We start from the raw sequence: 18,311 nt of genomic DNA on the forward strand, positions 1-18,311 counted from the left end.
AGAGAATTAGCACAATAGGCGCTTTTTTACACCGTGAATGACATAGATTATAATTAAAAGACGAACCATGTATTACTTCGGCTATCATGCATTTAATATCTGACATAAATTCTCATTTTTATTTAGATGAATGAAACAATTTTTTATGTCCTGAAGAAGGTGGAACCCATAAAGATCACCAAAACGCTGCGTCAACTTTTAAAAATAGTGTTTTTAATTTGTATGGTATAAGATTGTAACTCAGAGTGGGAGGTACTATCAGTTTGTCTTGACTAGGTGTTTTTAAGCATTTTGAATTTATAAATAAATATATGACATAAAAACTTCTTTTATATTGTGTTAAATGATATATGTCTTGTATTGAGCATTCCTTCTAGATTAATTTTGTTGGAATATTGAATGGTTTAAGTTCATGTATACTGTAAACAGTAACTATAGTAGAGACACTGCCATTCCAGTATTAGTTCTGGTTTACTGAAACTCGGTTCAGGGATAATTCTGTCCCCTTTTTCATAGTTGAGGGCCCTATGTGTTTTCTGTTTCATATCTGGGTACAGAATCGTCTGTCACCTGGATCAACCATCAACTCATCTTTTTCATGGAAATGGGAGTGATATTCGGTCACAGCTCTTTCGCATGACAACCTACAGACAATGAAACAAACTCAAAATGGAACAGTTAAAAGATGACATTGCATCACGCTTAAACCTTGAAGAGATTAGCAGTAGAAAAACTGTATGACTGGATAAAATAATTGTCAACTGAATAATCCTTGTACAATGTTCCATCCAACAAAAAGAAAATGAAAAACACCATGGGTAAATTAATTTAAAAAACCGGTAAAATGCAAATGTGCACCCCTCAATGTCAATGGCACTGGGACAAATCAAAGAGCTACCACGACAAAATATGCCTACAAACATAACATTTTCTTTTAATCAATAAGCAAAAAAGCAAAAAGAGCTCAGCCAACAAACAGGCTCTCTAGTTCCAAGTTCCCCACAAGGAACTTCATAATATACAGTCGGAAAATTGGCATATGCAATGCACCTCTGTGTCAATGCCTGAGGCACAGACTGTGACCTAATGGCAAATCACTTACAGCCAGATTCATCAATGTCCCGATTTGTGAGTCCTTAATAGCGATTATTAAGGAATCGCTATTAAGGACTCGCAAATCGGGATTCATGTAAAAATTGCAAAATAAATTTTGATTCCTACAGCCTCCTTATTTGCGATTAGCAAATTGCTAATCGCAAATAAGGAATAACTCCCCATTCATTAATGAATGGGGAGTCAATCCTTATTTGCGATTAGCAATTTGCTAATCGCAAATAAGAATGCGATTTCAAGGGTGCCTGGGGTGTCCAAAGGACACCCTGTAGCACCCCTGAAATGGAAATGTAGCCTGATGTTACGCACACACATGTCCAAAGGACATGTGTGTGTGTAACATATATCTTAGAAAAATGCACTAATGTGCATTTTTCTAAATTTTCGCTATTTACTACGAAGTCAGACTTCGGGGTAAATAGCGGCCAGAATTTGCAAATTTTAAAAGGTTCATGAATAGCATTTAAGGAATCTCAAATTGAGATTCCTTAAATGCGATCGCAATTTGATAATTCGCAATTATTTGCGAATTGTCAAATTGCGAGTTCATGAACCATTGATGAATCTCAAATGCCATTTTTGTGGGCGCAAATGGCCGATTTTTGTGATTCACACCGTTTGCGCTCCCAAAAATGCTTGATGAATTTACCAAAGTAAAATTAGTTTTCAACCCGAAACGAATATAAAGGAACCTATCCAAAGGAAACTAACCCCACTTTAACCATCTTTAATGTATTTACTAATATGTAACTACATTAACCCGTAAACACAAATTCCCTATGAGACCATGCCCACTTCAAACATTTAAAAAACGACTATTGTCAAATTGACTGGAATTCCAGAAATTAATATGATGTACAACTCTTTAACAAGAGGTATATTTAGGGCAGATAACAAGGCAGCAAACATACTATCACAAAACTAAAACAGATTAATATCAAATGGTTTGATTGTCAGAAAAAAATGGGTGAACTGTTCCTTGAGAAGAATATGCTCCAACCAGCAAACTGGCTTCCTTCCTGGGAAAGGTACTGAATCAACCATTGTCTCCAATTGGGAGGATTAGAAAACTATCGAAGATGAAAATGGGATTGCAGCACTACTACTTCTGGATCCATCGGTAACCTCCTCATGAAGCAGCATGAAATACCATTGTACATAGACTAAAGGAAAAAGTAATGAATCAATCTTCTCCTGCCTTATGGAAAAATCATTGTTCACCTCAAAATTGTACAGTATCATAGCAAGACTACATCAAAGCTTATCCACCATGCCATACTTTTTTTACTGTATATGTCATCTCATTCCCACATCCAATCAACTTTTTTCAAGTCACATGTTATACCAATGTGTCCGATACCCATATAATCCTTAAACTAGAAAATCCTAATGATCTTGAATTTTCAAAACTTGATGATTGCATCAGAAGCACTGGCCACTGGATGATAAAAAAACTCCTTAAACCCAACACATAAAAAATGAAATGATGCCTTACAAAAAATGGGGAAACTACAATCATTTGAAAAACTGGTATAATGATGCAGGAGCACCACCAACAACGTCTGCAGTAGTAAGATCTAGGAATTAGCATGAGCTCAGCCCTGTTCACGAACCCTCAAGTTAACAAGGTAACAAAATCGACTGCAGCACTTATTCTTCCATCTGAGTTTCCCACAAAGGATCCACACATTGTCAATTCATGGAGGTTGGAGTATTTCAATGTTTTGTACAATGGTGTGAATCAAATTGAACTATGAGATGTCTACTCTAAATTAAAAATGCAGTGGCCAGACAACTCCTCCATGTAAACTATGATACCATATCTGTTTTTTTCAAAGCCCTTGATTAGCTCCTTGTTGCAAAATATCATTTTCAAAATACTTCTACAATGCCAATACCCTGCATTCCACCCAAGGAAATAAGTGGAAAGAAACTAATTTCCTTCAAATGAAACTTTGTCTAGGAAAAGGACATTGTTTTCCGGATTATCTCCCAAACAAATCATGATACCATAGAATAAGAACATCGTTGGTGGCATGTTGGAAATGGAGTCCCTAGTTGGCAGAAGTATGCACACTTTCCAAATAGGGACCACCACTAGATTCACGGTAGGCCAGATACACAACTAGAGATAACTTGTGCTCACTGTCCTGGTAGTTTGGCACATAGCAGTCAGGCTTATCTAAAGAGGCAATCAATGTGTAAAGCATTTGTGGGGCACAAACACTAACACAATGAAATTACTGCAAATTGATTACACACTAGTTTTACAAAATAGACAATAATTTTATAACTAAATCAAGACCAAAAGGAAAAAATCTAATAAGTACAAGTAGAGTTTATGAATTTTGAAAGAAAAAAAAAATACTTCTAGAGCTTAGAAGCAATACGCACCTGGGGGGATATCTGGTCATGCCGGACAAAGCCAATGGCAACAGTTCAAGGTGACCCCGATGAAGCGCACAAAGGGATCAGGAGCAATGCAGGCCCAGTGAAAAGAGTACCTTGATGCTGGCCGCAACAGCGAGATGTGGAGTGTAGAAGAGTGATGCGTCGCTGTCAAGCTGATGCATTGTTCTGCACCACGCAGTGATGGCGATGACCATCAAACCCAAAGAGGAAGTGCCAAGCTGAGATGCCTTGGTACCGAAGTGCGATGTGGCGGGTTTCACCCCACAGTCAAAGGATGCATCGATATCTGTAGACTGCGGTGGCGGCGGTGCACTGTTCTGTGCGTAGGATTTAGCAAGTGCTACAGTGGTTACAATGTGATGTGATCTTCTCCTGCCCCGGAAAAGATCTGTTGATTTCTGCTCACGCAGTCAGCGGATGCGTGAGTGCCTCTAAAGCAAGTGTCTCAGCCAACTTCCAGTTAGACATGTACAAGAGCAGAGGTAGAGACTTTCTTTCACTGTGTCTCAAATACAGGAGAAAAACTAACATGCCTTTGGAGAACACTGGGGTTGTAAGACAGAGTCCAGCTCTCCCTCAGCAGGGTAAGAGAGCAGTAGGCAACAGGGCAACACAGCAGAAAGGTCCAGCAAAGTGCCAGTTCTTGATGCAGCACAGCTGTTGTCGGTCCAAAAGCGTCTGATTTGGTGGGGTCAGAGACCCAGTATTTATACAAAGTTGTGCCTTTGAAGTGGGGGAGTTGTGCCTTTGAAGCTGGGTGACTTCAAAGATGGGTCTTTGAAGTGTACAGAAGCCTTTTCTTCCCAGCCCAGGCACCAGAAGGGGGTAATAAGCCCTTTGTGTGGGGACAGGACATTACCTATTCACTTACAAGAGTTAGCTCCTCTCTCTCTTCTTGCCACGGCCAGCAGAATGCAGAATACGGACAAGTGCTTAGACACACGCAACCTTCCTGTGGCTGTCTCAAGGGAATGCACAAAGAGAAGCTGTCACCGACCCCAGACATGTATTGGAGAAAGGCTGCAGGCACCCAGAGAAGTGCAAGCAGAGAAGTGTCCACTTTCTAAAAGTGGTATTTCTAAAACAGTAATGTTAAATCCATCTTTAGCAGTAAATAGGATTTATCATTATCTGTCTAAAGATATACAACATGACCCAGCCACTATTTTTTAATCAGGAAGTACAGACTAAAAGTTTATTAAGGAGTTGTCAATGTTAACCATTGAGAGTAGTATGCCTTACAATAGTGAAACACTAATTTAGGGTTTTTTAACTACCAGGATATGCAAAACATAAAAGTACACACCATACCTTTAACTTACACAATACCCTGCCCTATGGGTTACCTAGGTCTTACCTTAGGGATGTCCTATGTGTAATAAAAGGGGAGTAAAGTGCTCAGAGCCCTAAGGCTAACAAAAAGAATCAGTAAAAACAGGTCCATTGGTCATATGTTGGTAGAGTATAGAAATTGCTTTTGTGATCTTCGAATTCATTTGTTTTGTTGATAGAATTGTATGTTTATCTCTTCCAGGTAGAGTTGATTGCTTTACAGATAATACTTTATCATAGACAATGTGCTCTATTTTGTTTAAAAGAAATTTATAATATCCACATTTTATGAACATTTTCTTTTTCGGTTTTCTTGAGGCTTTGTAAAAATATTTTTTCAAGTTTTGTAGGAGTTCTTTGTACATTGTATGTTTCCTATATAGAAGACCATTTTTGCTGCGATGTTGTTCAATGTTGAATTGTTTGCTATCAGTATATTGGGATTTCTGGTTCCAGCACCCAAACAGTAAAGTACATTTTGAATAATGAATCTGAAAAGAAATGTTGCATGGGTACTTGATTTAGTTTGATAGCTAGATTAATTGTACGTATGCATGTTTAATTTCTCCTTTCTTAAGAGCAAGTGGATTGCACGTTTTTGATGCAGAAGAAAATGCTTAAGGAGGATTTGTAAGCTGCCATATATTTCAGATGGGAATGTTTTTGGCCGAGCTCCTGGAAACACAGCTTCGTTTTTTGTTTTGAAATAAATTAATCCATAGTAGTGTGGCTCCTTTTAAGGTCCATTGCGAGGAACTGTGTCAACCTTCCAGAGCAATGTTTTTTTTTCCTCTTTGGATTAATGTGTTGTCATAGACACTCCGCTATGGCATATGATCACCTCGGTTGGTACCTGTGTCTAGAATTGTGTATGTGGCCAAGCCAGGTGTCTTCAAAGTAATCTAAAATGGGAGTTAGTTATTTTTAAATGGTTGTGTAGAACTGTTAGATCAGGGACAGGTTGGAGTGCTTCGCTACCCAAGTAAGAGGTACAAATGCCATGAATTTCGTTTTTTTCATTTCAAAAGCAAATTGTCTGATTATTGTATAGTCAATTGTTAGGGTGGACTTTTATCGATGTATTTGTGGGGCTTGATTAACCCCTTCCGTGCTTCGAACGTCCAACGGTCGTCGCGCGCGCTACCTCGCTGGTGCTGCTCACGACCGTTGGACGTCCGAATCCCGTTAGCGCGATCGAACGTCCGCACTGGGGCGGAATGTTCGACGCGCTAAAGGGGTTAAAATATAAATAACAGCCTTGAAATTATGTTTCTAGGTATACTTTTAAAGCATATGAATCATCACTTGTTCAAAGCCCATTGCATGTTCTCAAGGACCACAATTTCTAGTGAATTCTTTACTTTTTTTAGTAATTCATGACTGATGGCACGTTATTTTTTAGCTAGAAGTGCTTGGATTAGAGGAATATTGAGGGAAAATGTACCAAAATATGGCACAAAATAGCACTTCAAGCAAAGGCACTGTACTACGCTGAGTCACAGGACAGTGAAAAAAAGCATCATATCTAATAAGATATGGTAATATTTTTCTTTCCTGTGGCACTTGTGCTCTTTAGGCTGCAGTTAGAAATTGGGTTTCTAGTTGGAAGAGGTATGCACCCCATCCTAGCAGGAACTACAACCCTAGTCAGGGTAAGTCAGACTTACACTCTACATTAACCTGTGCTCACCCTCAGTTAGTTTGGTACAGGGCAGTCAGGCTTAACTTAAGGGGTAAAGTTTTTGAGAACAAATTCAAACAGTAAAATAGTGAAAACACCATATAAAAAGATACCACACCCAGTTATAACTTTAAAGCTCAATTTATTAAATAAAACAAGACCAAAATGACAAAAATGCAACACGTGTAACCAGAGTCATGAATTTTTAAAGATTAAATTGAAACGAGAGGCCTGACAATGGTGATGCATGGATTTTGGTAGTTGCAGTTCTTTATTATCACTTCCAAAGGCCCAGGACTTGATTGGCACCACTAGGCAGGGCAAGACACTTAGATGATAGAGTCCAGGTGGTGTAGGTAGACGGTTGGAAGACGTTGATGTTCCTGAGACTTCTAAGAGGAGGCAAGCCAGCAAGCCATTGGAGTTACTTTGGTTCTGGGTTGGAGAGATGAAGGTCTAGTCCTTCTCACTCCCAGGCATGGGGGGCAACAGAACAGCACAGCAGAGCAGGAGTCCAGCAGGTTTCCATTCCAACAGAGTGGCAATCCTTTCAGCAGCACTGCAGTATTTTTTCCTGGCAAAGTATCCACAGAACGAGGAATGACCTGAGTTGGTGGTGCCAGAGGTCATTCCCAGTTGTGCATTTAAAGTGGGGTATACTTCAAAAACTGGCTTTTGAAGAGCATACAGCTAATGCCCTTCCTGACCTGGCACCAGACTCACTATGGGGGGGAGGGTGCAGCCCTTTGTGTTTGGGGCAGGTGTAAGTGTAAGCTCCTACCTCCCATCCTTCCCAGGATTCAGAGACTGGCAAAAGGCACCAAATGGTTAAGGTAAGAAAATTCCAACAGTCTAAAAGTGGCATTTTCAAATTTAAAATCTAACTTCACCATGTGTTTTAAATTGTGATTTCAGAGACATCAAACTTTGGGGTCTCATCTCTTCCCAATAGGAAAGTATACTTATAAGTTGTAATAAGGAAATCCTCAAAGTTAACCTATGGAAGAGAACGGCATTTCAGTAGTGAAAAATGAATGAATGTTTTTTTCACTACTAGTACATGTAAAACTTAAAACATGCATGTTCTTCTTTTTAAACATACTGCATCCTGCCCTTGGACAGGGCCTACATTAAGGGTGACTTATATGCACTAAAAAGGAAGGTTTGGAACTGGAAAGGAGTTAAGTTTCCAGGTCTACATGGCAGTTTCAAATCACACACAGAGGCTCTGCAATGGCAGACTTGAGAGATGTTGAAGGAGCTACTGACGTGGGTGGCCTAATAAGTGCTGCAGGCCCACTAGTAGCATTTCATTTACAGGCCCTGGGCACATACAGTGCATTTTACTAGGAATGTATAAGTACATTAGATATGCTAATTGTGGATAAGCTAATGTTACCATTTTTCAAGCACAGAGCACATGCACTTTAACACTGGTTAGCAGTGGTCAAGTATTAACCCCTGAATTTAAAACATATTGACTAGGAGCCGGAATAAAATATTAGCTCACTAGCTAGGTATTTTCAATCTATTTTTCCCACTCCACTTCACTGCCCCACACATATTTTCCAAAAACGAAGTGTTCCTACATAGTTTGCAAGTCGCAGCACGCCTCAATCCACAGCGGATTGAGAGGACCCCAATGACGAAGCATGCCACCTAGGGGTAACCCTGGTCGGTGAGGGGACTCTTGAAAACATTTTTGTTTCTGGAAATAGGGTTTTTCACACATGTTCAGTGGAATCCCTGTTCTTCCCATGGTTAGGTTTCTAATTCTGGTAATACGAATGTTGTGGAACTGCAATTTTTTATATTGTCATTTAGAACTGTGGACAAATCCATTGCAGTTTCATTTGTGATAATATACTGCAAAAACTGCTTCGGCAGCCTCCTTTACCAAGATATGCAGCTTACACATCACTGAATCAGTCAATGGCATCGCCAACAGATTCCAAGTTGATAAAGTGCAAGTGATCCTTCTTGCAGAGAGGGTGTGCCCTGTGGTGAGGTGGCTGAAGTGCCACATGGTTGAAATCTATTGCCTGTAACTCATTAAGGAAATGAGCTAAAGCTCAAAAGTCTCTGTCCACATTTTGCCTTTCCTTCAGTGATTGTGGTATTGCAATTAACTGGTACAAGCTAGAGGATCTGCATATCTGTTGGATGCCACATCTTAAATGACTGTTTGAGAGGAACAGTGGCATTAAAGAGTGCAGCCAGCATTTGGACAAAGGAAGGAATAGCTTGCGAGTGGACTGTAGATGAATCAAGCTGCTTCTCCCACTCTTCAAACATGTCAAGGATCACTTCAAGGTAGAAGCAATATCTGGCAATGACTGATTCCTTTGTCATTCCAAAGATGTTTATCCAGACCTTGCTGCTCTTCCACCGTTAATTCTCCCACAAAATTAAAGGGAAAGCTACAAAGACATTCACAGACACAGTAAAACTAAAAATGTGTTTGGTATGTGAGTTAATTTCTGAAGGTAGTAGTCTGTTTGGGATTAGGTGGGGTTGTAATGAGGTCCCTCTATAGATGGGTGGTGCAGCCCTGAATAATTACTACCTATCCCTTTGCATTACCAGGTGTGTACCATGCTTTATAAGCTTTGTTATAATATATTTTAATAGCTTTCTAAATTGAACATTGTAAAAATAATGTATACCAAATATATTTTTAAAACCAAAACATTAGAAAAAAAAATACAAAAAAACATTGTCCTTTATTTTTCCTGTTTTCTGTAGTGTACATTGCTATCTCCGTAGGTTTCCATGAGAGTTTGTTCCAATGCAAGTGATTGGCCCTGTGTCATATGTGACTTACTTCATAGCTGATTTGTAGAACACTTGGACTTATGTTGTCTCTATTAGAGGTGTGGTAGAATAAAAAGTGTATTTTGAACCTGGACGCAAAGTTGTACTCATCTATCCTTGCTAGTAGGCTGCAGGATTTGATGCCGGCTCTGGTCCACCCGGACCAGTCCGGGGTTATAAAAGGTCGACAGACTCACGACAACTTGCGGCGCGTAATCCATCTGATTGAGAAGGCTGAGCGGTTCCGCATACCGGCGGTATTAGTAGGGCTTGACGCGGAAAAAGCCTTTGATCGCGTTGACTGGGGCTTTTTACACCGCACGTTGGAAGCCTTCGGGTTTTCACCCCGGTTCATAAGAATGCTTGAGGCCAATTACAACAATCCCACCTCTCGGGTGCTGATTAACGGACACAGATCCGGGAGTTTTCACCATTCCCGCGGAACACGTCAGGGCTGTCCGCTCTCGCCACTTTGGCGTTAGCGATTCGGGAGAACGAGCGGATCTTGGGCCTCCCCTTTACGGGTGAGCAACACAAGATTTCGTTCTTCGCTGATGACGTATTACTGTCAATTCAGGATCCGGCGTTATTGTTACCTCATGTTCATACAGTGCTGTCTGCTTTTGAAACGGTGGCGGAGTTCAAAGTCAACTTCGATAAATCATATATTCTGAGCTTAACCCTACCGCCTGAAGAGGTGCACCGGATCCGGTCGCTTACCCCACTCTCGTGGTCGACCTCATCCCTGTTATATCTGGGCGTTCGGCTGACCTCTACCCTGGGCGCACTGTTTCAGGCCAACTTCCCTCCGATGCTGGCGGCGATACGTGCGGAATTGGAGAGATGGAAACCGAAATATATCTCGTGGTTGGGTAGGATTTATGCTCTTAAAATGGTCCTCCTACCTAAACTCCTATACCTCTTCCAGGCACTACCCATTCCGATAGGGGTGGATTATTTCCGCCGGCTTAAAAGCCTGATGTTGAAATATGTCTGGCAAGGCGGTCGGGCGCGACTTTCGTATGCGGTTCTCCGACGTCCACAAATGGAGGGAGGGGTGGGGTTCCCGGACATGCACTTGTATTATAAGGCTGCCCAATTAAGAGTACTGGTGGAATGGTCCCAACAGCTTTCGGAGAAGCACTGGCTCCATATGGATCGGAGTGTGTCCATTTGGGATCTAGCCTGGAAACCTAAGGTGGACCGGCCCAGAAACACGTATATTTGCACCCCCACCAGCACGGTGTTGAAGGTCTGGGACACGGTCAGTGGCGATGATCGATGGACCACATTCCCATCCCCATTTACCCCTATCCATTTCAACCCAGCCTTCCCTCCGGCGTTGGCGGATGGACCCTTTGGTGTCTGGAGAGAGGGCGGCTGTAGGGCCCTCACCCACCTGTTCCACGGTGCCACGCCTCTTACTTTCCATAATTGTATGCGGGACTATGGTGTTCTGCCTACTGAGCGCTTTCATCATCTTCAGCTCCTCCACTGGGCGACGTCCCCTGGAGTGGTAGATGCCGCCACTAGACCATTGACAAAGTTTGAAACCTTTATTCTCCGCACATCCACCATGAAGGGGACGATCTCCTTTCTGTATGGGTTGCTCCTAGACACCGCGGTGTCCCCTCGACCTCGATATATGGACCACTGGGAGAGTACTCTTGGGAAGGACATCTCCGGCAACAAATAGAGGAGCTTATGGTGGGATGTGGCGGCACATAACCATTCTACTGATCTTAGAGAGGCTCATATGAAGCTTATATTTGATTGGTATCTGTATCCGTCCAAGTTGCACCGGTTATTCCCAACGACCTCAGATAAGTGTTGGCAAGGCTGCGGGATGTTGGGTGACTTCAGCCACATCTGGTGGCACTGCCCCACCATCCGGCCATTCTGGTCCGAAATCCTCTCCCACATCAAGGATGTGCTGGGTTACCCACTCCCGGACTCAATGGACTTTGTCCTGTTGGGACTCAGGGATCCGCAGCTTGAACATCAAACGAGAGCTGATAAGCGCATTATGTGGCTGTGTCTGGGGGCGGCCAAACTGACTTTGGCAGCCGCTTGGAAAAGCCCGACAGCTCCAGCCATTTCTCTATGGCATGCACGGCTATGGCGACTAATGAGTATGGAGCGGCTTTCAGATATCTTTATGGGGAAATTTAAAAACTTCATGTCCAATTGGGGTCCCTTGGTTAGGTTTTTGTCACGAGGTTTGCCTTCGGCAGTTTGCCCTTCGGCGCTACGTGCGCTACACCTCTTTCAAATTTAATCACCTGTCTGTATGATGACGTTCTGAGTGCCTGATGGTTGCCACCACTGGGGGCGGGGCGGGGGGTGGGGGGGAATGGGGGGGGCGGGGTGTTGAGTTGGGATTGCTGTTCTTCTTTTAGTTGCGACACGAATCACCTCTGCAGGCGGACGGCCTGGCCTTTTTCTATGATTGTGATCATGATTGGGACACCCTTTTCCTTCTGAGAACTTTGCACTAGCCGCTGAGACATGGGCGTGCCTCCCGGACGAGGTAGACTGAAGTTCCATATCACTTGCATTCCTATTGACTTTGCTGGTTGCCGTCCCTTTTGATGTACTTTTGGGCTTTTTTCTTTGCAGTAATGTTCTTCAGCACCCCATGTGTGGGGTTATATGGCGGAATGTCGCTTGTTCCTTTATTCTCCTTCTCTTTCTTTTCTTGTCCTTTTTTTTCCTCTCTTTCTTCTGCTTAAAACCTTGCAAAATACAAATAAAAAATTTACAAAAAAAGTGTATTTTGTTAATAACAATTGTCTTACTTTTTTGGGGAATGCGCTTGTGTGCTAGCGTCTCTGTTTCTTCATAAACCCATCTCCAATTTTCTCTAAACCCTTCATATTTTTTGTAATTATCTCCCATTTTCCAACCACTTTTCACTTATCCCTAACACATTTTCTACCAAAACATATACCTACGTGTGTAGAGATATCTACCCCTGCAGAAGAGATGGCCTCACAGAAAAGATAGAAGAGATGTGGTTTCTGTCTGGAGGTTTATAAATTGCATTTTATATTCACCAAATACCAGTACTAAAGTAATACGTTATGTACTTCAAAATGCAGTTTGTGAATTTGGCCCTCAGCCATGTCGTGACCTAAAAGTAACTGATCAAAGGAAATGGGATGAACAAGCACTGTAAATGATTTTTTCCCTGGTTAAAAAAACATGCACGATCGATGCACCTAACAACATGGGCTGCTTTGTGTCACTTATTACTTTTATAATGGCATGTGCTGGGCTGGAAGGAGCAACAATGAAATATTCTGCAAGACTAAGAAGATAAGAGTGGCGCTGTTCTTCCCGCCATTTGGCAACAGGCACGAATAACCCTGTGGCAATGTAGCCCTGAGGGCTTTTGTTGGCTGCTTATAAATGCCTGTGGCTGATTGAATACATATGTTGCTGTTTTTTCTGTGCAATGGTAAAAAAAAATCATTCTTCAGTTCAGGAAAGCTTTATGTCAAGTGTGTTGCTGACATGGAATGTGTTTTTCTGAAGAGTGCTCATCTGGGGAAGGGATGGTCTATTACAGAGCATCTGCAGCGTGGTTTTATCAATCGCCAACATTGTTAATTTTACTAGTGTCTCCGCTTTATGCTTTATAATTGAGGTAATTCCAAGATAGAATCCTCTTATCTACACCAACGCATTTCTTTCTTCCGATGTCCAACCTTGGACGGGGAAGTTCATAAAACCTCAGAGGGCCACAGGACATAAAGTGAGCACTGCAAATACTAATTTAAGACACAGTCTGTTCTACAGTTTTGGGATAACTGGGGTCTTAAATGTATAATGAGCTGCAAAAGAGCTCTTTTGCCATCTTAGACAGAGGCAAAAAGACTTGCTATTTTTAGCTGGAAATAAACAAGAATGTGTGCACATATAAAAAGTAAACAAAACATATTAACATAAAGCAACATAACAACTTAAATAAAACAATAGCAACGGCATAACACTACAAAACATAGAAAACAGAATGCAACACAACAACCGTAGTACATCACAAAACATCACATTGAAATAACAGCCGCAGCACAATTCCATGCAAACAATATGAACATGCCTGTCGTACAATAGCACCCTCACAAATCTACTTTCATAACATTGCGTTAAATTCTTTTGGCACCAAGCATTCCCTAAACTTACCACCAAGGACATTTATAGCGCCACTCAAAAATGTTTTGTGATGCAGCTCAAGGGGTCACGCTTCTATGTCTGACATAACACATCAGTTTACTCATGAAGTCAACCCAAGCTTGCCACCAAGGACACTAAAAGTGCCACTCAAAAATGTTTTGTGATGCAGCCCAAACGATCAAGCTTTTTGACATAACACATCGGTTTGCTTATGAAGACTTCTTATAGGCACATGCATCAATATTGCATTTTGCGATTCCTTAACACTATGGCTGCTAAGGCAATTCCCCTCCTGTGCTGCATATGCATGATCCCCATTGTTCATGACTAGCTCCAGGCTACCTCATGACGAGCTGAGCTTGTCATGAGCATGGAAGGGGTTAATTGCGAAAAACAAGGAATCGCAATTAAGGAATTGCAAACTGCAATGCATCAAGTATTCGCTATAAAAATAGTGATTTCTTAAAATTCCTTAATTGCGATTCTCTAATTGAGAATCGCAATTAAGGAATACTTCCCCATCCATTCCTATGGGCCTAGAGGCCCATAGGAATGAATGGAAAGACATTCTTAATTTGCAATTCACCATTAGAAATTTGCATATTAAGAATGTAATTTCAAGGGTGCAGGGGTGTCCAAAGGACACCCTGTTGCACCCTTGAAATCTGCTTAGAAGTACATTTTGCACACTCACATGCCCCAAGGGCATGTGTGTGTGTGTAAAATGAAACTTTGAAAACTGCACTTTACTGCATTTTTCAAAGTTTTCGCAAATTACCATGAAGGTCAACTTCATGGTAATTTGCTCCTCTTATTTGCGAATTCGCAAATTTTCAGAGTTTGATGCATTGCATTTAAGGAATCTCAATTTAAGATTCTTTAAATGCAATCGCAATTTAAGAAATCGCAATTTTGCGATTTCTTAAATTGCGAAAATTACTAAATGTTTAATGCATTCCAAAAATGGAAATTGCATTCGCAAACTACCGAATTTTGCGATTGGCACCGTTTGCGAATGCAATTTCCTTTGATGCATGTGGCTGTTAGAGTTTAGCCAGGGCCTCCTTGTAGAAAAGATCCTTTCTTCATAATATTTCAAAATACTGCTATAGATATGAAGAGGAAAATTGGGCAAATATTGAGAATATAGAGCACATTGTCAAGCGAAGTGTAAGCGATGTAAGCCACTCTTTGATTCCTTAATCCAATTTTAAAAACTCAACTATTTTTTGTTATTTTTTTGGAGTGAAAAGAAGAACAAGAAGTGAATATTTAAAAAGTAAGAAGCACTTGCAAAGTCATTTTTTCTGACTTTACTCTGATACCACATGCAAACAAACAAACATGCACAGATTCGGTTTGCACGATTTTACCACAAGTTTAGAATTATGGGCTTTGTCATTGCCTGTTTCATAAAGCGGAAGCAACACTATAGAAACACACCAATGACTAGCCTTTGACTATAAGAAACAATTATAGCAGCTTATAATCACAATTGACTGTAGAGAATCAATTCTATAAAGCATTAGTGATGTTAGAGGTCAATTAAGTACTTGCAGTTTAGTGACTCAGAAACAAAGCCAAAATCTATGTACAGAGAATGAAATGCTTTTTTTTTACTAGTTACAGGGAAGAAAGCTGAACACATTCCTCACACACACAAATACACACACACTGACACACATTTAATATGTTAATCCAACACTAAAATGCTGCATGTCAGCTGCTTCAGATTAATTTCACATGCGAAAGATGTGAAAAAAACCTTTCAGTTCTCTTTTCAAAAAAACTTTGAATTACAAAAAAGTTTAAAAATCTGCGTATGTTTTTAACACTAACAGCTACATTTATTGGACCATTTTTAACTGTATGACTTAAAGCGAACACCATAAGTGCTAAGTTAAGACACAGTCTCTGCCACAGTTTTGGGCTGACTAGTGTCTTAGGTAGGTGAAGAGATGGAGCAACACTATTTGATCACCTTTGACAGTGGTAAATGGTTGCTTGTGACAGGATCTTTAAAAGCATGTGTTAGACCTGTCTGTCTTAGTGTGGTCTTACTCCAAACATTTTGCCTCGCCTCCTCCATTTTTGCAGGACTTATATTTTAATGGCCTATTGCTCTTTACCACTGCTAACCAGTGCTAGAGTGAGTGTACTCACTTCCATCAAAAATGGGTACATTAGCTAATACGCAATCAGCATATTTGAATGAAGTTCCATTGAGAGTGGCATGTCATATACCTGGGGCCTATAAATTAAATGCCACTAGTGGGCCTGCACCACTTATTGTGCCACCTACTTCAGTAGCACTTAATTAGCATCTTAAAGCATGTCCTAGGCTGGAAAGCAATTTCAAATTGCCATGTCGAATTGGCATTAGAACCCCCTTGCCAAGCCTTAAACTCCCTTTTTTCCTTATGGCTCCCCCTAAGGTAGGTCCTATGTATCTCATAGTGCTTTGTAACTAAAAGGTTAGACATTAACTTTTAGGTTTTATACAAACTGGTAGTGAACAACTCCTTAATGTATTGTTCACTACTGTGAGGCCCACCGCTCCCAGTGTAAAACATTAGGGATTCTTTACTATGTTTAATAAGCTGAAATTTAGAAATGGGTGCTCATAGCTATGTCATTTTTAGTGTCGTTGGAATTGGTATAAAGAGCCCTATTTACTGGTAAAGTCAGGTTTTTGGTCACAATTTTAAAAATGCCACTTTATGAACCAGGAGTCAAGCTAGCTGACCTGATGAAGGGTGATGCCCCGCACGCCGTTCCCAAGATGCTCAAGTCTGCCCCAGGGAGGACCCGGCCTGGCAGTTCGGGCTGGACTGTTTTAATAGGGGAAAGGGTTAAGATTGATTTGCCTATGGCTGGGTTTAAACTGGAAAGGCATGGGGAGCAAACAAACAATGGATTTAGGTCCAGATCTCTATACTGGGGTCAATGTTTGAAATTGATTAGCATTCTATCCATCAATTGTTCTTTTTACATTTGTCACACTGAGTGGGATGGGTATTCCCAGAGGTGGATCCCAACACTCTCCATGCAACTGGAGTCACGCTAGCCGAGCTGATGAGGGGTGATGCCCCGAAACCGGTCACAGGATGCTTGTGTCTGCCTCAGAGAGGACCCGGCCTGGCAGTTCGGGCTGGACTGTTTCCATAGGGGAAAGGGTTAAGAATGATTTGCATATGGCCGGGTTTAAATTGGAATGGCATGGGGCGCAAACAAACAATGGATGTATGCCTAGATCTATGTACTGGGTGTGAATGTTTGACATTGATTAGCATTCTGCCCATCAATTGTTCTTTTTTCCACTTTTTGAAAGTTGTATTGTTCTTCCCCTAGCCTTTTTGTCCCTATAGCCTGGCCTGGATCACATGGCTGAGTGTAACTGAAAGTTAGACTTAGGACCCAATTCCAATGGTGTTAGGAAAGCATTCCTACCTAGTGCCTGATTATGATGCGGTTAGGAAAACCTCCTAATTACATTTGCTCCGTCCAAATTGGATCAGGAACGTATCTTCCTGACCGAGGGCCAGATTATGATGCAGTTAGGAACATAGGCTCCCATAGAAGTCAATAGGAGTCCTACCAATTTGTATCTGGAAGTGTCCGGATGCATCATACTCAGTAGGTCAGACTCTCCTGATCCGAGTCAGTCAGAAACCATTTCCAAACCGATATGATCAGGAAGATTTCCTAACCGCATCAGAATCTGCCCCTTAGTGAATTTCCCCCAGACCGTCACACAAGAGGGTTTAGGTGTGCCTCAGTGGACCATCTGGTGGCAGGATGGGGGTGATCTGAGAACAGCCCCACTTGCAACTTAATAGCCTGTGCACCGCCTTCACACAAAGGGTCTAACAATCACACATTGTTACTGTAGCCAGGGCACACAGGAGTCCTTTGAACATCAAATCCACTGTCTAGAAGTTTCTCCTACCTGCCAGTACCAGGCTACCAGGGTATAAACGTGGAATGCTGTGCTGCTTGGAAGGACTGCCACTCTTCTGGACTGCTGTGCCGCAAGATTGCTGGCCTGCTGAGATTACTGCTCTGTTTGTCCTGCTACTCTGCTACCTTCTGCTTGGACACAAGGACTGGATCTTCAACTTTCTTAGGAACGCTAGAGAGACCCCAAAGGGCAGTTTGCTGACCTCCTGTTCAGAGCCAGATGGACACAGCTTGAGCGAATCCTGGCCCTCCAAGTGGTGCCCCTCTAGTCCTGGACCCTTGGAATTGATGCTAAATGTGCCCAGACAGACAAAAGCCAAATGTTGGACAAAACATTGCTCTGAGAACTAGGAGGAGACTGGGCCAACCAGCTTGCATACCCGCCCAAGGTGCATTGCCGGTGGGATTGACTTTGAGGCTTCTTCCATTATGTTCTTTTCCTCAGAAGCAAATCTGTATCCACGGTCCTTCGTCAAAGGGGTATGGAGCTGTCTTTGGCTACAGCCCTTTGCCCCTAGCCGCTTGAGATTTTCGACTTCCATTTCAGTAACTAAGTCGTACGAACATAGAAAACTTTAATGCAGCTTCTACCCAAGGCTATCCGGCAATGCCTCTCCCTCTTTGGACAACTCCTGTAGCCTTGCCCCACTGAACTGTTCCTTCCCAGAACATGTTTCTCAAGAATGTTTCTAAGTTTCTAAGTCCACTTCTTATTTCTTAACTGTGCTCCAGCCATAATTTTCGCCTTTGACCCGGTCTCTCGTAACTAGATGTCTGCGATTGGTGATTTGAGCTTTTAGGTGCTAGTTTTTAATAAAAACGT

The sequence above is a fragment of the Lissotriton vulgaris genome, chromosome 6 (assembly GCF_964263255.1).
Source record: "Lissotriton vulgaris chromosome 6, aLisVul1.2, whole genome shotgun sequence".
Classification (NCBI taxonomy): Eukaryota; Metazoa; Chordata; class Amphibia; order Caudata; family Salamandridae; genus Lissotriton; species Lissotriton vulgaris.